This window comes from Cnephaeus nilssonii (genome assembly GCF_951640355.1).
Source record: "Cnephaeus nilssonii genome assembly, chromosome: 1".
Lineage (NCBI taxonomy): Eukaryota > Metazoa > Chordata > Mammalia > Chiroptera > Vespertilionidae > Cnephaeus > Cnephaeus nilssonii.
In genome coordinates, this window is record NC_137072.1 from 91,570,804 (window position 1) to 91,590,767 (window position 19,964).

The 19,964-nt window shown below is 38.7% G+C and overlaps 1 protein-coding gene across 1 annotated transcript in view; it reads right to left on the minus strand.

Moving 5' to 3' along the window:
* GRXCR1 (glutaredoxin and cysteine rich domain containing 1) overlaps positions 1-19,964 on the minus strand; it is a gene marked incomplete at both ends in the record, with an annotated part of 86,657 nt that overhangs the window by 12,264 nt on the left and 54,429 nt on the right. The gene's annotated exons all lie outside the window — the stretch shown is intronic.

The window sequence follows — 19,964 nt, forward strand, 5'->3', positions numbered from 1 at the left end:
GATACTTCTCCACGCTGATGCATCTCCATGCTGACACCAATATTTGAAAGCTATTCAGCTGACATTTCTGAGAGGTCCAGAAGAACCAGAAAAATGTTCTCACTAACCAAACCAAACACAAACTGTGTGCATATATAGATTATATATTTTATTTTTTACTTGTATCTATTCATACACACTTCATGTTACTAAGAAAGCAGCTTGCAACAAAAGATCCATACAAGGATATAACAAAATAAAATTTGAATAGGAATTCAGGACATTGGAAATGTCCTAAATAAATCTCAAAATGATAGCTAATTGAGGCTTACATTTAATTCTGAGCCAGCTCCTCAGTTAAAGCAAACTTTTCCTTAGCACAGTAGTCCAACAAAGCAATGCCTTACATAAGGCTTTAGAGGAGCTGGCTGATACAATAAATAACGGTCTTGCTTTTTAATTAAGCATAAAAACATAGTCTCCAGATAAATGCCATCACAGAACTGGCTCTTGAATCAAACAGCAAGTTTTCATCCCTCCTGCTGGGTTAAACAAGGCTGGTTTTCTCTCTCATTTAATTACCTCCTTGCCGCTTATTTCTCCCTATTTTATTGTATACCCTACACTGCTCATTGAAATGTCTTCCAGTAACTGGGATGAAACCCAAACTTCTTAGCATGGTTGACAAAGGCCTCCACTTTCTGGTTACGTCAGCTTTTCCAGCCCTGTCCTTTAATTCCATATGCTCCTGACCCTCTGCATTCCTCCCCATCTCCTGGTCCTTCCATGAGATAATATGCCTTTGCACATACACTGAGTGGCCAGATTATTATGATCTCTGAACACATAATAATCTGGCCACTCAGTGTTTATATGTATTCGAGGCCCGGTGCATGAATTCGTGCATGGGTGGGGTCCGGCCAGCCTGGCCAGGGCGAGGGGACATTGGCAGTTGGCCGGCCTGCCTGCTTGTCGAAATCCTGGTCGAGGGGACAATTTGCATATTAGCCTTTTATTATATAGGATACACACTGAGTGGCCAGATTATTATGTGTTCAGAGATCATAATAATCTGGCCATGCAGCGTACATGTTCCCTCCTTTGGCCAAAGTTTCCTCTATCCTTTCCACCACCTTCTCCTGGAAAACTCCTATACATGCTTCCAAACCCCATGGAAATGTTACCTTCTCAATGGAGCTTCTTTGATTTTCCCAGGACAAAAATCAGTTGTTCCCTCCGATCACACTTTGCCCCTCTGCCACAGTGAACACAGTGGTGATGACAAGGGCTACCCTTTCAAGGATCCAGCACTTTCTTGTGGTGCACCATAGACACTCAATACGTGTTTGCTATATTGATATCTTCAGCCATTTTGTAATAAATGCAGCATTACACTCCAGAGCCGTTTCTTATAATGACTGGTGATTTAATAAGGAAAGACAAGCAAGGCATGAATCAAATGCACCTTGGTGGAGGGAAATTTGCAAAAGGTCCAAGCTGATGTGATTTGATGATAGAATGCCCCACACTAGAGGAGTGAAAGGGATGAACACCGTGTTAACGGATCTCCCCTCACCATCCCTTCTCTCAGCTGGGCTCTTGATGGGAAGTGAAGAGCAAACCACTGGAGGCTGCACTCTCTGGTGCAACCAGGCGGCAAGGACTGTCTAGTGCTGGCTGCTAGGGAAGCCTTCTGCTGTGTAATCAGGAGAGCAGATGGCAGGGCTGGCGTTCAAGCAGCTCAACCAGCACTCAGCATGGCGCCTGCCAAAGGATGTGCTCAATAAATGTGTGTTACTCTGGCTGCCATGCCCACCAGAGAGGGAGGTTACATCAGCCCTGGAGACCGGCCACCTGAGCCCTGTTGACAAAGTCAGAATTTGCTTCAGGAATCAGCTCTGGGTCTTTTCCAGGATGTAAACAAACTCCGGGAAGACCCTGAAGTTCTACATCAAACACGAGTCTGGAAAATGCTCAAAGCAGGTGTAGCAGTATCCCACCAGCGTCTTAAAAAGCACAGTACAAGCCTCGTGGATAATCCCATTCTAAAGAGTATAGCTTTCTTGCTTCCATGGCAGGAAGAATTAACTGCAAACTTAACTAAACTAGTTGACTTGTTTTGTGTGATTATGTAATACAGACCTTTGGGAGTTAGAAAATGCCTGCTGAAGACAGCGATTTTAGTTGTATACAGTTAGTGCTGAGCCACGTTTTTCAGTGTAGCAGTAAAGAACAATTTCCAATAGGGGCCAAAATTGATTTTTTAATAACAAAATTAAAAATAAATACTGTACCATCAAAATTGAATAATACATCATGGGGATGTATTATCCCCTTCTCTATGGCAGAAGGCCATCTCGTTTGTTTCTTTAAAGTTAATATAAAAATCATACAAAAGTGACATCAAGTCATCAGGTTAGAAAAATAATATAGTATTGAGGATTGAGCTAGAAGAAGCCAGAAGACTATTCTATTTAATAGATTTAAGATTGCTGTCTCCTATGTCATAAAATTCTCTTAGCATTAACCGATTTTTGGAATGCAGTAACTAAGCTTAGCAAAGGCTTTTTGAGTAAGACTCTGGATTAAATTCTAACACCTCCACTTACAAATTAATTTATCTTGGACAAACAACGTAAAGTCTTTGACATTCAGTTTCCTAATTTGTAAATTTGGTATAATAATGTTTATAGTGTTGCAAAGATTACATGCAGTGATATATGAGTCTGGAACATGGCAATACACATAATAGGAATTCAATAAATAGTCATTGTATTATTATTACTATTATCAAACTCCCTGAGAGCATTTATAACTTAGAATCAATGTTGAGCACACACAATTTAGTCCACAAACATTTTCTATGTAGATTCAATAATTTATAAAAATAAAAGGTTATCTACAAGAGTTTATTGGATGTTGTTGGATGATATTACCATAAAATGAAAAGGAGAGGAGGCTAATGCAATATATTGGAATGAAAGACTCAATTTTGTGATTTTTTAAAAAGAATAATAGGTATAAAATGTGAGGACTTTGTAGACCATAAAACTTCTCAGCTAAGTTGTAGAGCGGCTAAAGTATTTTTTATTATAGGAGATTTAACTAGCCCTCAGCTAGGGCTCTGTGAAGAGTGGAAAAACTGAGCATAGTTAATGACCAATATTGCTGAAGAAAATCGAGTTGATTTGTTTTTCTGGGACAATATAGATATTTAATCACACAGGAAGAATATTTGAGTAAGAATCAAATGACAAGAATCATTGAGAAATATAATTACTTGATCAAAATGTCAATTAAAATTTCATTTCTAGGAGGGAGCTACAACTTGAATGGGCCTTCATCCCAGATGGTGTCCAAGGATATGTAGACCTGATAGTTTACTAACGATTCATCACTGCAGGTTATAGATTCAATAACAATTACTTTATCTTTCATATGGCCATCTTAGTAAAATTATCAAAAAATTGAAGACGCCGCCCCCATTGCCACCTAGAAAGACTGCTCTGCAGTGTCCTGAAGTTCATGACCATGAAATGAAGCCGAGATCCCATTTTTATAAAGTATTATAACGCTAAAGAGTCGTTACTGTCTAACAGTGGTTGTTTTTAAACAACAATAGGAAGCTGTTACTACCCGAGATCTCATGTTCATAGGGAAGGTATTATATTCCAGACCTTAACAAAATTTTAAAAATGTAGCCATGGGAATGGGGCTGAGAGGAACACGGGGCCTGCCGAAACGTCACCTCTGTATGATGGGGGAGAGAAAATGATTACCTCAACCTTTCTGTCCTGCCTTACTCAGATTTCCCTCGCTAGCCTCCCTGTGACTGGAAGTCAGGGGAAGGAACTCGTAAACACTAGTGCTTCAATTGTAAGTTTGCTTTTTTGAGGCTCAGGACAGGCCAGAGCCCGGGAAAGAGTGGATCTGGAAGGAAAAACAGAAAGTAACCTGCCCAGCCAGCAATGAATCAGAGGACTGCTTTCATTCTGTCGGGATAGATCCCTGTTTGAGTCCATTTATTATGTGTCTTCAAAACAATAGAAAAAGGATGAGAGTCTTCCCATAATCCTAGGATGAAGGAAAGTGAATTGTGTGGGTAACAAGATATGTTGGGAAGGCTGTAGCATTGGGGTTAAAATTGGTGGGCTCAGCCATGCATTAAATCCTGTCTCTGCTGCTTATTTAGTGTATGAACTTGAGCAAGTTACTGAACATCTCAAGGCCTGTTTTCTCAGCTATAAAATGTAAAGAAAATAACTCTTGCATGTAGTGTTGTAAGAACTAAATGTGATAATACATTGTGCCAGGCACACATAGAGCTTTAGTAACAAGAATAATATTTGTTACTAAGTATTATTTTCAGCAGACTAGTAAAAGTAATGGATTTTCCATTGACCCTAATTTCAAAGATCCTTTTTGAAGGATTCATTGTCAAATGTGTTTGTTTGTTTTTTAAATTAGCTACAGTGACCTCTTATTAGGACTATCCTACTTCTGTTAATAGTGTGTAGAGAATCCTAATTACCCCTGCTCCATGGTCACTACCCATTCTCCAGTCTCCATTTTAGTTAGAAGATCCTCTGCAGTTGATTTGGGCAGAGCATATAGTGAAAGACTGTTTTCCCAGCCTCTGTATGGTTAGATATAGCCACATGACTAAGTCCTTGCCAGTGAAATATGAACAGAGTAATGCATATAGCTTCCAGGCCATCCTCTTAAAAGCAAACTGATAATTTCATATTTATTCTTTTTACCTTTTAACGAGCTGGAAAAAATATGATGGAGTTGAGCCATTTTTAACCATGAGGTGAGGATTCACCATGGAAAGGAGGCATAACAAGATGAAAGAATCACTCATGAAACAGAGACATCTACACCTCTGCACCATGCCAACTTATTTAAGAGACAAATACCTACCTTCTCTGGACCAGTAGCCTATGATTTATATAGATATAGATAGATACAGAGACAGATATAGATACATAGACATGTGTATATGTATGGATGCATGGATAATTCGATAGATAAATTAATGTAGATATGGAGATAGAAATAGAGATGGAAAGGAAGATAGAGATGGAGATGGATAAAGATGATAGAGACAGAGATAGAGATAGATGGAGAGAGAGAGAGAGAGAGAGAGAGAGAGAGAGAGAGAGAGAGAGCAATAGGAGGATGACATTAGATAGAATGGATTGGAGGCCAGAACAAACTCTTATGTATTGCCCAAATGGAAGGTTCTTTTGGGGTTTTTTTGGTTGATGTTTTTATTTTTTTGGCTACAATATTTAGGAAAAGAAGTAAAACAAGGTGGCAACAAAACCTTGTCCGGAGAGATTTCTTGTAGAAATTTTAAGACTCTTTCCCTCCATTCCTCCAAGACTCCCCCTATTAGAACTGTCTCCAATTTGAAGAAGCAAATTAAGTAATAATTGTGTAGGCAAGTTCAGGGAGGATGAATAAACTTGAGTCTCTAAAAATGGAGTGAGAACAAAGCCTGGTACTCATGTGTCATCTCCCTTTGTCCTGGCCTTTTCAGCCTCCAAAGAAAGTGAGCTTGGGATTTTCTCAAAGTTACAAGGCTTTTGTGGCTCATCTCCTGAGGACATTGGCTGTTTCAGTGAGTAGGACAGTGCCAGGAGGAATGTCCTATTTTTTAAAATTATATCTACACATTTTTTATTGTTTTAGAAAAGTATGCTAGAGTGATCAACAAAAGATTTTCAGATGCAAGCTTACATAAAATTAGGGGATAATTCTTGGAGAGGGGAATGGATAATATACAAGTTCAAGTTGAAAATGGAATGCTGTATAATTTCTGATGTAAAGAGGACAGTTCTTAAGGGGTGTGGGAGGAGAGAGTTTGTGCAAAGAGAAAGTAGCAAACTATAAGAAGTTTATTGAGCAACTACCATTAACCATGTACTCTATAAACATCACTCATTTAATCTTCATGGCACTCCTGCAAGCTGTCTTTTAAAACCATCAGTTTTAAAATATGGAAACTGAGACTCAAAGAGATTATAAAAGCACAAGTGTTATAAGAGTGCTTGTTCAAGATCATCACACAGCTAAGATTTGGCAAGGTCAAGGTCCAAATCAAGGTCTACCTATCTCCAAAGTCTATGCTTTTCTTCACCAAACTTCACTTTTCCCATCCTATCTAATAAAAAAGTAATATGTAAATTTACCTTACCTCCGCTATACCCACAAACCACGCCCACCAGCCAATCAGGAGTGAGTATGCAAATTAACCCAACCAAGATGGCTGCAGCCACAGAGCAAGCAGGAGGCTTGGGTTTCCCCGGCAATGGAGGAAGCCAAGCTTTCCACCTGCCCTGGCCTTTGCTCAAGGCTACAGTTTCAATTATAGAAGATAAATAAATCCCAACAAAAATGGCTGTGGCCACGGAGCAAACAGGAGGCTTGGGTTTCCCCAGCGATGGAGGAAGCCAAGTTCCTGGCCAGCCCAGGCCTCTGCAGAAGGCTACAAAGTTTCAATTATAGAAGATAAGTAAATCCCAGATACCAGGGCCTCCCCTTGGGTCACCAGGTAGCATGGCCAGCCTGCAAACCACCACAGGCCCCTTGCCCAGTCCGCCCCATGCCCCAAGGGAACCCCCACCCTGATCTAGGACACCCTTCAGGACAAACCAGCTGGCCCCCACCCATGCACCAGGCCTCTATTCTATTTAATAAAAGAGTAATATGCAAATTGACTGTCACTCCAACACACAATATGGCTGCCCCCATGTGGTCAAAGATGGCTGCCCCCATGTGGACACAGATGGCTGCCACAAGATGGCCAGCAGGGGAGGTCAGTTGAGAGGGACCAGGCCTGCAAGGGAGGGCAGTTGGGGGCGATCAAGCCTGCAAGGAAGGGCAGTTAGGGGTGACCAGGCTGGCAGAGGAGGGAAGTTGGGGGTGAGTGGGCCTACAGAGAAGGGCAGTTGGGGGGTACCCAGGCTTGCAGAGGAGAGGAGTTGTTTGGGGAGCAGGCCTGCAGGGGAGGGCAGTTAGGGGCAATCAGGCTGGCAGGGGAGCAGTTAAGCATCAATCAAGCTGGCAGGGGAGTGGTTAGTGGGTGATCAGGCTGGCAGGCAGAAGCGGTTAGGGGCAATCAGGAAGGCAGGCAGGTGAGCAGTGGGGAGCCAGCAGTCCTGGATTGTGAGAGGGATTCCAGATTGGAGAAGGTGCAGGCTGGGCTGAGGGACACCCCCCCCCCCCCCCGTGCACGAATTTCGTGCACCAGGCCTCTAGTTTATAAATAAATAAATACATAATTTGAATCAACATTTACCTCTAAGTGATATTAGAAGAATGAAACTTGTTAAGCTATGGTTTAATATAGAACATAGTAATAAATGACATCTGTTACTACTATTAAAATTACTTTTATTATTATATGCAAACACAATGATAGTAATATATTATAAATTAGAGGCCTGGTGCATGAGATTCATGCACTGGCGGGCACGTGACCTGAAGAGATTGGCCTACTGTGGGAGCGCTGCTCATCCGGGTCAGCCAAGCAGCTATGGACCCACCCTCTGAGCAGCTGCTCCCTGGTCTGGCATCTTCTGTGGTGCCAGAGCACTCACCTCTCCAGGGGACCCAGTCGGGGCCAGGCCCAGGGACAATAGCACTAAGAGGCAGTAGAGTAGGCCTCAGTCCCACAGCGGCCACGAACCCGCCTCCCAGCCTCTGGGGTCAGCTCTGCGAGCCCTGTGGTGCTACATGGCCTGTTGGCATCCAGAGGAGGCAGCAGGGAGCGAGGAAGAGGAGCCTGGGGTGAGGAGGCGATGATGGCAGCCCAGTTCCTACCTGTCGGCCCAGGGTTCACAATGGGAGCAGCCACTCATCCCGGTCAGCCTAGTGGCCCTCCCACTGTGGTAGTGCACTGACTTCCAGGGGGCAGTTCCTGCATTGAGCGTCTGCCCCCTGGTGGTCAGTGCACATCATAGCTACTGGTTGACCAGTTGTTCTGGTTATTCTGCAGTTGGGTCGCTGGGCTTTTATTATATAGGATTCTGTCTAATGTTCAGTGATAGTAGATGACAAAGAAGATAGATTTTAGATTTTGTCATTTCTTATCATTCATAGACTGTTTCAACATTTCATTTATACCATCAGTATAGGCAATCTTATTCTGTTTAATGTTCAGTGATGGTAGACGACAAGAACATAGATTTTAGATCTTGTCATTTCTTATCACTCATAGACCATTTCAACATTTCATTTATGCCATCAATATAGGCAAGCTTATGATCTGTGTGTCTCCTATGTTCCTTCCTGTGAAGCACAGAAACAAATGGATAGAAATATAGGTCGTTTGTTAAGGCAGAGGCACATCTGTTTCAGAGCATCCAAAGAGTAAATAGATAGTCTCTTTGTTCAGAGGATGGGCTAATACAAAAGTTATCCATGAAATGACCATTTATCTTACCAACCATTTAATAAGGCAAAGCATGGTCATAGATAAAAGATAATATACTAAATATTTTAAAAGATGAAATAAACTATGAGAAAGGAAAACATGCTAGAAACAGTGAAAAGTAAACTAAAAAAGTAGATCCTGAGAATAAAAAGAAGTTTATTACAATTAATGAAAACTAGATTAAGCAAATAAAAACCAGGAAAAAAGATACCAGTGAAATAAAATAGTATAACCAAAGCTATAGCAGACTAAGAAAATTAAGATAAAGAGAATCATAGAAACATTTTAAAAATAAAAAATAAAATAGTTTAAAAATATACATTGAAAATATATAATTAAGCAGTTAAGCTTTTATGAGGTATGAGAATAAAAGCCAAAGAATTTTATTAGAATGTATAAATGAGGCATAAACCCTCATATGGGAACTACCCAAATTCTTAAACTATTAATGGCAGTTACTCAAATCAACATTCCAGCGATTGAACTTGACGCCTCACTTTTCATCACCCCACACCCAAATTCATCAGTAAGTCCTATTGATTCACCTGCAATGTTTATTTTGAATCTATCCACTTCTCATTACCTCTGCTAGTAATGTCCTATGCCTAGGGCCCACCATTTACCTCGGTTTATTCTTGCTTGCCGCCAATATCATCTCCATGCAGAGACCAGAATGATCTTTTACATAGTAACAATGGTCACGTCGCATGCCATTTCCCTTCGGAAAACACTGAACACCTTTGCCTTCCATTTATAACAGGAGCCAGACCTCTTACCATGGTTTATAGGATTCTGTGAAGCATGGCCCTCCTAACACTCTAACCCACCTCACAGCCTCACCTCTGTCTGAACCATGGACTTCTCCTGGAGCTTCCTTTCCATTTTCTTTTAGCTCCTAGAACATGCCAGTTCCTCCTGCCTTAGAACATCAGCTCATGTTTGAATGTGCAAAATCTCTACATTCAGAATCTCTTTCTGGTGGCCTCATTGTAATGTTCCATGTCTTAGTTCAAGTCTGAGATTCTTATGCAGGCTTTCTCCCATCACCCAAGTTAATTAACCTCTTTGCCTAATTACTCTCAACTCTAGATCCTATTAACTTCATAACAGTTTTCAACTTGTAATTAAGTGCATATTTATTTACCTGCTCACCCCCCACCTGCTCACAGAGTGTAGACTCCATGAGAGCAGAGACAACAGCTATTTAATTCAACATTGTTTAATTCAAAACTGTCACCTAGCATGGAGCCAGACTCATAATTCTAATAAGTATTTGCTGAATGAAAGCCCGTACTAATGGCATCTTTCCAAAGCCTTGGCTTTCCTAGTGGACAAGAATCCTCAAGATTCAAAACCAAGGAACAGGAAGCAGGATGCTTGGTTTCCAAGCCCATCCCCATGTCTGGCCTCTCACTCCACCAGGTGTACTGTCTACCTTAGATATTAGTGATAGGATAACTCAGTACAGCAAGATGGAGTTCTGTGGCTTAGCTCCTTGCTGCCTATAGTTTGCAACCTGGTCACAGTCTCCCTCTTTGTGGTGGCTGTTTGTTCTTGAATAATATAAGGTCAAACAATGTGACATTACCATTATTGTCAAAAACGATGCAATATTGGAAATTTGTTATAGTTCAACTTAATAAATACACATCATTATACAAAAAAATAAATAAATAATTAAAACTAAAGGGTGTGCTACAAATAATAAAACGCATTCGACCAGTCTCTCAAAGACAACTGCAGCATACGGGTATTCTTAAATGAAAGATGTGAGAAAACACCTCAGAAACTAAACCCTGGTTCATACAGGTCTTGTCTACATCAGCCCTTAAGTATCAGCACCTCATTTTTCTAGGAGACCAAAATAAACCATCATCTCTTGCCCCTGGGATTTTCAAGCAGAGCAAAAGAGGATAAGAAGCAGGAGAAATACAGCAATGGTTGATTTAAGCTGGCATTAGGGAACAAATAAACTAAAATATAAGAAGGCTGTCACACAATGCCCAAACAATCACAAGCAAGCCATTCGGAAGCTTTCAGTGACGTATACACACTGCTGAGGACTTAAATTTTGAAGAGGACTTACATAGATTTTCCTCCAGAAAACTCCACATAAATCCAGATGCTTTACTTCACAGTGCAGAACAAATACCTGCCATTGATTCCTGAATTCAGTGTTTCAAAATGGATACTTTCCAAGAGTCAAAATCTCAATTAAGAGAGTGAGCTTGACCCTTTGCAAAGTCTAGCAGCATTAAGCCCCATGCCAAGCCATCATCCATTGAACCTCATCCCCAGCTCAGGGCGGATCCAAAACTAATTAACTAACTAACTAAGACAACTATATTTAGGACAAGCAAAAGAAACAAAGCACAGACTCTCTGCAAACGGTACATTGTGATGAAGGAAGAAAAGTTTGACTGTAGTACAATGGCATCCAATAATCTCTGAGAAAGAGGGAATTAAAGAAGGAGGGAAATACTTAGAGCTGTACATGAATTGGTAACATAGTCCTCACCACCTATACCCTATGTTTTGGTAATAACACAGTCACCGTAGGCTCAGATACCACAGCAGGTAACAAACGGTACATTAAGCAGAAATTAAACTCCAGCAACCATCAACCATCTAATATCAAACCCTCTTAGGATTTAATGGGCTTGGAGTTCACTTACTGGTGCTTACAAACTTTTGAGCCAACTGTATGCTTTGGGTTGGTTGAATGGTTTGGATACTTTTAGGGAGTTGTCAGTGAACTAAAGCTATTTTCTTAATTCAGTATATGATGAACTTTATGTGAGTTTTTAGGAAGTCCTAATAATTGCCCAGGCAAGTTACCTTTAAGGCAAAAGGCTGTTTGGGGCAAATGCCCTAATTTGAGGGTATCTGGAGAGAGAAAAAGTAGGCCTGAGGATGAGAGGAATAGGAGCCCAGAGGCAGCACAGGAGAATGGCCTGGCGGCTCTGTAGAAGACAAGGATTCTTGGTTTTCACTTTCCAAGAAAGGGGAGAGGGCAGATTGGAGGTGGGGGAGGGGCAAAGGGAGAGGCTGTGAGGTGATAAAGTGGGCATCTAAGGCTGTGTGGTGAGGATGCCTGAGGCAGCCATGCAGCCTAAGGACTGAAGAAACTCCTGCTTCATTAGAAGCTGTCTCTGCCAAAGCGAGTGTGTTTAGTGCATAGCAGGTCCCTCAGCTACCTCTCCTCGCTCATCCCTCTGTGTCCTGAGTAAATTCTGCCCCCCTCCCCCCTGCATGCTTAGCAAGTATCCTGTAGGCACACACACAAAAGGTCTGAATTTCACATGAAGGCTTAATATGGCGCAGGAGAGAAACTGCACAAAGAAGAAATATACCGGAGGCAGAAGCAATCCTAGATTGAAGCTTCGATCTCTCCTCCTCTCCCCTTCACCCTCAAGAATTCATGAAAATTCAGGATTTTGGACATGCACCGAAAATGCAGTTTTGTTCCTAGGTTGCCTATTGATTTTAAAATACTTTTTAATAGCCCAGTAAGATTTAACGTAGGTACCAGATATCAAGTTAACAACACCAGTTGTATTTCAATGCCAGGAAAGCCAAATCTACTAATTTGCTAATTATTTCTTAAGCCAGTTCTCAAAATTCACCTGTGAAAAAATTGAACCGATGACTGTAGGCAAGAAGAATGATCAAAAAGGTGCAAAACATTTCTTCTGCTTAAATTCTTCTTGTCAGAAGTGATTATTCCTTGAAACAAGACCTTCTTCCTTATGAAGTCAGGACACACATGAAATGTTTATAATGGATGATTCCCTGTCGGGACATGCTAAAAATGTGAAATTCAAGTATGCTTGTCCCAATGTGAAAGCCTGCTGTATTCCCCCCACCCGCACCCCCCGCCACCTTGGTTTGTTTGTTTGCTTTAGGAAGGCCATGAATAGACTTTTTTATTTTCCTTATAAAACCTGACCACTTAGGTTACCTTTCGTTCACTTATTTACATTTTTAAAACATATTAACTTGTATTTCTGGGATATTATCTTCAGAAGTTGTGATGTCCATGTGCTACATAGTTTGAGATATGTTGAAGTAGTCTGTGCTCTGTTTAATTACATGCACATGGGGCATATTGAAATATACATAAAAATATAGAACTATCTGGAATAGAATTTTCAGTATTTTCAAGGTCATTTCTATGTTAAGAAAAGACAGGAATCAGCTAATCGAGGAAATGGAGAAATGGAAATGAAGGAAATGAACTTGCTAATTTTTTAGCAAGTGATACCAAGCAGAGTGCACCAAGTGATAGAAAGTGTGTCCGAGCTGAGAGTGTAGATTCTAGCATCAGAAAGCCCAATTCCAGACTTTACTCTACCATTTCCTGGCTGTGGAACTTTGGGTAGAATTATTTTTATTTTTTTATTAAAATATTTTTTTAATTTCTTTATTGATTAAGGTATTATATATGTGTCCTTATCCCCCCATTATCCCCCCACCCCCACCCCCACTCATGCCCTCACCCCCTGTTGTCTGTGTCCATTGGTTAGGCTTATATGCATGCATACAAGTCCTTTGGTTGATCTCTCCCCTTATCCCCACCCTCCCCTACCTTCCCTCTGAGGTTTGATGGTCTGATCGATGTTTCTCTGTCTCTGGATCTGTTTTTGTTTAACAGTATATGTTGTTTATGGGTAGAATTCTTAATCTCTCACAGCCTCCATCCTTTTGTTTGTCAAATGGTAACAGCATCTACCTCATAAAGCTGAGAGGATTTAGTGAGATCCCACTTGTAAAGCATTTATCATTGTGCCGGTCACAGACTACTCAATACATGTAAGCTTTTGAAAACATATTACATTATCTTTTATTTTAAAATGTAGGTTTAATTATTGATCAGATATGGTGAAGCCAACAGATCAGAAGACGATTGCGATTGAAAATTTAGCTGTTCACCCCCAAGATGAGGAAGCCAGGCCATGGAGGGACCACACGGAGAAGTACCAGTTTTGGTCAGGAGGCAGGGGTGGCAGGGAGGGAACATGGGCAAGAGCCACATTGTGGTTTCCATAGGAAGGACAAGGAAAGACAGGCTAACCAGACTAACTATGGCTGGCTTGAATAATTTCAGTGGGCCTGAGGGGATAGGGATTATAGGATTATCGCTAGTGGCCCAGTGCCAGAGCCTGGGGCAGGGGTCGTGGCCCTGAGTGGTAGTGAGGATGGTTGAGGATCGGGCTCTGGGTTGGCTGGTCTGCGTGTCAAAGGCACACTTCACAGCCAGCTGTCTCTAGGAATTCGCTATCTCTGGGAGGGGAGGCCCTCCAATGTCAGCAAGGCCCCAGATGTCACAGCATCTGAAAATATGGAAAATAAAAGATATTTTATGATTCTCTTCTGCCATAAATTTTACCTAGAGTTTGCACATTAGCCAGAAAACTGCCTATGTAAACCGGCATACAATGTTTCTGCTCACAAAAATTGCAATTTGCCAACAACTCTGTGATCAATAATAACCTTCACCATAAATATATCAAGACAACATGTTGTATATTTTAAATTTACACCATGTTATGTGTCAAGTATAATTTTTAAACAATTTTAAAATGATGAGTACCAAATATTTGAATTTTTCCACAGATGCCAAGGAAAAAATAGCCTATAGGCAATTCAAATTGCAACTTTCAGTGATCTGCTTTAAGACATCATCTACCCAAATGTACCATACCTATGAGTAATAATCTCCTAATAATATAGAATATTTTTATATATTTTATCAATGAAAATATCTATAAATAAGATAAAAAGTTTATATGCCATTCAATTGATCAACAAATTATCAAAATAGCTAAAGACTACACATGGTAAGATAGGGAGCTAATGTAATGAAAATTAAGGAAAAAGAACAGAAGTAAACAATATTCAGAAAATAGAACCCAGAATACTTGGTGGCCAAGGGATTGAAACAAAGGGTGATCACTGTGAGAAAAAAGATAAATAGAGGAGCATACATGCATATTATAAGATATTCATATTTTATTATGTCTATTTTATTAATATAAAATATTAACTTATAAAATGTACAGTATTTACTAGAATTTATATTTTTATAAGTCAGTATGTTATTTTACCATCTTTTATAATTGCAATTTTGGGGGGGAAATTACAGAGTTATCTTCAAAACACTATAATTGAGGATGAAGCTCTCCACAATAAATCCAAACTTGTAGGATATATGTTTGTGCTGCATATGTTCACAACAAAATTAATATTTGACAATTTTAAAGCAAAAATAAAATTAGCCACAGGCAAATCTGTTATTTTACTAGATTTACAAATATATCTTCCAAATACATAGATTATTAATCAAGATTTCTTCATTGTGTGAACCAAAGGGCCCACATATCAATAAGTGCAAGTTATAAAAACTAAAATGATTTAGTCTCCAAGTCACTTCAAGTCAAAGTTAAAGATGACTTATCAGCATCATAAAATAGCACTGGGTATAGTAAATTTATGTCTTTTCTTTGTTCCCGGTCATTTTGTAACCAAAGCTATTTCTACCCGGCCATAATGTGTATTTTTAATCAGACAGTATTAGCCACAGCAGAGCAAACCACAAGTCATGAGGACAGATGACAGTAACTCTATTTATGTTAGAGATCGGTTTCTGTGACGTTGCATATAAATCAGGATTTATAAATCAAATCCACTTCACTTCATAATAAATTTGCCTCTAATGAATAAAGTTTGATCCTAAATTTCATCTTAAAAAACATCCTTGAAAAAATATATAAATTTCTCTCCATGTTTCTAGAGAAACAACAGCATTCTTAAAAACAATCTACTCTTTATTAATTAAATGCAGCTTATGATATAGTAGTAGCATAAGGAAGAAATCTGAATGCTTCAGGATATTTGTATTTGAGGTATTCCCCAGTAAGATTAAACAGTAGTAGGTAATGCCTGGTTTTGCCTGACATCATTCCTGAGTAAGTAAACCATAGTTTTGCTTGAAACAACTTCTAAGCCTTCAGACTCAGTGAGACTTTGTCCTGAGCTGGCTGAGTGGGCCTCCAATTCTATAAAGATGAAACTGCTTACTCTGTACATCACCTTAGAAGGAAAGAATCATGAAAAAATTAAAATATCATTCTCTAATTTACTAATTCATTATACTGACCTAAAGTGTGACATACATATACTTTGTGATTTGTTATTGTTGTTTTAAGGCAGCAAATGTATTGGCATTTTAGTAAGATTTGCACCATATGTAGCTTTCTTCAATACCACCCAATTCAGCTGTGTGCAAAGGATTGCCAAGTGTGAGCTCCTTACAGCCAAGATGTGGTAAAGTAGTGACTCCTGGTGGTGGTTATATAATTGTGCAACTATTTCCAGGAGAGTCATAAAGATTTAGAAAAAATAATATACACTGCTTCATCCCTTCCAAAAAAATTACTGCTACCAGAAATATTCTTAAATGGATTATTTCTACACATGCAAACAAAATACACTGTATAAGTAAACTTTTTAAAAAGCCTTTATAAGAAAAAGCATATTGTAAAGTATCCAAAGCAAGAAAACTAAAATTTATTGATGTATATTGCTACAATATGACTAGAGCTCCATACTCCCATCTCTGAGATTTTGTCCTAAAACATAATTCCAACATGAACAAAAATCTCTATCCAACATTATCATAAAACAAACAACAAAACTAGACATATTAATTTCCAACAAGAGGGAAATGTTTTAACAATTCAACTGTGTCATCATGATGGTGTATAATAAAATCATTCTCAAAGTTTAATTTTAAATATATGGAAAAATAAGAAATGTTTTTGCTAATATATTAGGCTTAACAAATAGAGTAAAAATGGTCCATTTATTGTGAATGTCACCATAAATATAAACATAAATGTGTAGATATATGTATCTCTATATATATGCACATACTGGAAGATAATATGAAAAATTTACATTATTGAAGTGGTTATTATATATGTTTTTATCAAGTACTATTTTTCTAGAGCATTTTTAGGTTCAGAGCAAATTTGAGGAAGGCACACAGAATTCCAGTATACCCCGACCCCTACACATATATAACCTCCCCCATTATCAACATCCCCCACCGGAGTGATGCTTGTTACAATTGTTGAACCTACACGGATACTTCATTATCACCCAAAGTCCATAGTTTACATGAGGGTGTTTGCACATCCTATGAGTTTGGACAAATGTATGGCATGTATTCATCATTATGTTATCATATAAAGTAGTTTCCCTAGAAATACTGTGTATTCCATATTAATATTTTTAAAAATCCTCAATCTTTCCCAAAAAAGTTAAAGAATAAAACGTATCTAGATTGCAAATTATTTCAGAGTAATATGTAAGGATAAGCTAATAATAAACTTGTCAAAACTCAGATTTAATCAGCTTTCCCTTCAACTTCTATTCACCTCAATAGTTCATCTAATTCACCCCAATAGTTCATCTCCTCTCACTTCCTCAGGAAAGTCTTCTCTAACCCTACCCCTTTGAGTAAAAATACCCTATTAGGTGTTCTCAAAGACCTTATTCTGTTCCTTCAGAACGTCTTTCTCACTTTGTGATTCTACACTCGTTATGGTGGTTAATAAAGTTTATTTTTTCTACTAGTTTATGAGAGAAGACTGTTTACATAGGAAATACTGAAAAAATGGTGGAGTAAATTGAGCATCAGCACATACTCAGGGAGATTTTAACTTGCACAACTTGTCCCCACTATCATAGGATCTGGAGCAGAGCATGGTGTAGGGGTGGTTCTTCGTTCTTTTTGGCCATTTCTACCAATTCACATAAGAACTTTGATGATACTAAAATTATCTAGTACCCTTGGTAGTATTAATAGGAATCTTTCTCTTCATTTCTTCCTGTTTATCAACTGCTCATATTACCTTCAGAAGAGACATTGAAGGACTAAGGATTTTTCGCTTTTGTACTCTTTGTCTTTGTGTCCTAAGCTGATAGTTGCCTGTGCAGACTTCAGCCCATAACTAGCCCTCTCATCCTTCTTGACATTATCCAAATTGATCAACAGTTGTTGCTAATCTCTAAGAATAATACTGCCTATTTCAAGAATCATCTTTGGCCAATTATTCCCTGGATCTGGTGAACTTCCGCTGACCTACTATTGCTACAGCCCTATAAAGCATTTCACCCTCCTTTCCCAAATCAGAAAGCTCCTTCCAGGCCCATTCACAGTCAGCATTAGCAAATGGAGCCTTATGCTCACAGAGCTCCACTTGATTTCTTCCACACTTGATTATTTATGAAAGAAACAAGGAGACAGTGTGTCTGCTCCACTCTTCAAAATACACATAGCATCCAGCAAAATACCTACTTGGAACCTAATGATGATTCTCAGTTGAAAGTAAGTAATTGAAAACTAGAGCTTATTGTTGAGAAGTTGATACAATAGGCTTTTTAGCTCAGAGATGCACCAAGGAATAAATAACCCAGAGCCAGGAAAAGCAAGGAGACAGATAACAAAGAAGATAAAGGGGGTGTTTCTGAGATGTCACTGAAGTGAATTGCTCCAATCTGGTTGGAGCACATTTTCAAAGCTGTTCTTTTAATTTCCTGTATGTTTTGCCTGTGAAAGATAAAACATACTCTAGTTGGAAGAAAGAAAGGAAAGACAAGGGAGGAAAGGAGAGAAGAAGGGAGGGAGGGAGAAAGGGAGGAAGGGAGAAAACCCCACCATTGATTAGAATCGCATTTATATTTTCTATGCTGAAATGTAGTGTGTGTGATGTTTGCTAAGATGGGGAAAGAGGGGAAAGGAAAAAACCTTTTTAAAAACTACATTTTTACATGGGAAATATCTGTAATACTATCAACAATAAAAAATATATATTTTTAAAAACTATATTTTTACTATTTCTCCCCAAATTGGGAAATAATAAAGAAATTATAGAAATAGATATACTAAAAAACAATGAACATTGTAACATCTTGATAAAAAGATTTTTAAAATCCTTTTTAAGAAACTCATTTCAATTATATTTTATATGTAAGTAATTATACTAAAATGAGTAAACTTTACTTCACTCACAATCACCTCACTTTACTATTCTGAATGTACTGACATGAATGATGCAAAGCCATTTTCTCAGAATTTTATTAGCCTGAATCACACTACTACATTATGGGCTTCTGGATCCCAATATGAAAACAAAAGCAAGGATTTTGAGATTACTAAGACCATAGCATGATCCACTGTGAATGTATGGAATTTAATGTGAACAAATCTGATTTTCAGCTTTTTTTCCACACTACTATTAGGGTTATAAGTAAGGAAATTATGACAAGAAAAAAGAATGAAAATTATGTATCTGAATAATAAGATGTTTGCAATCTTCAAAGAAAAAAATAGTAGGCAGCATAATACATCTTACATTACCATATATAAACTACAAAACAACAATAAGTTAGTCATCTGTGTTCTAAGTAATTCAAAGAGTGACTTTTGATGTGCAAAAGATATTGACATTCCAATAAAATGATTACTCCAGGCTTGATTTCTAGTACTCCTCTTTTTCCTGACTATTAATTATAATTGTGTTCAATTATTTAGCTCTCTGAAGAAGGGCATTTGCTCAGTTTTAATGCCATGCCTATGGTTACATACTAGAATTTTCTTAGGAAATAGCCATATGGTTTTCTGAGTACGAGGTGACATAAGCCCTTGAGTCTAACTCTTCTATCCTCCACAACTAGATTTCCTCTGAAAGGAAAAAGTAATGTAAGCATTGTGGAAAATTTGACTTAATGATAAAAACTTGAACAGGATAATATCCACATGTCAGGTACTTAAAGGATATGTTGCAAAAAGAAGGGCAGACAGGACTGAATGTTCCATGAACTCCACCATAAAGGGAGTTGCATGACTGAGGAAAATATTTGTAAATACATGACCCACGCTTGATCATTCTGAGGTGAGTGGTAGTCAGAAGACCTTTCTGTCCAGCACATATTCTCAATAAGAACAATAATGTCTCCAAAAGAGTGAAAATGTTTGTGATCTTGGCCTCAATTATCTCATTTTTGGAAACTTCTCTAAGAAGATAGTCTAACAATATAAAAATTACATTCACAAAGATGCTTATTGCAGTACTTTCTAAAACAGTGGGCCTAAACAGTCAAGAGTAGGGAAAAGAAGAAAAAAAGTGTAGTACATGTCAAAAAATGTATAAAACTGCCGAAACCGATTTGGCTCGGTGGATAGAGCGTCGGTCTGCGGACTGAAAGGTCCCAGGTTCGATTCCGGTCAAGGGCATGTACATTGGTTGCGGGCACATCCCTGGTAGGGGGTGTGCAGGAGGCAGCTGGTCGATGTTTCTCTCATCGATGTTTCTAGCTCTCTATCTCTCTCCCTTCCTCTCTGTAAAAAAAAATCAATAAAATATATATTTTTTAAAAATGTATAAAACCATTAAAAATAATTTTATCATTATGGACAATCTAAAATCCATTTAGTCTGGCTCTAGAAGCCCATAAATAAAACCAATCAGCTCCA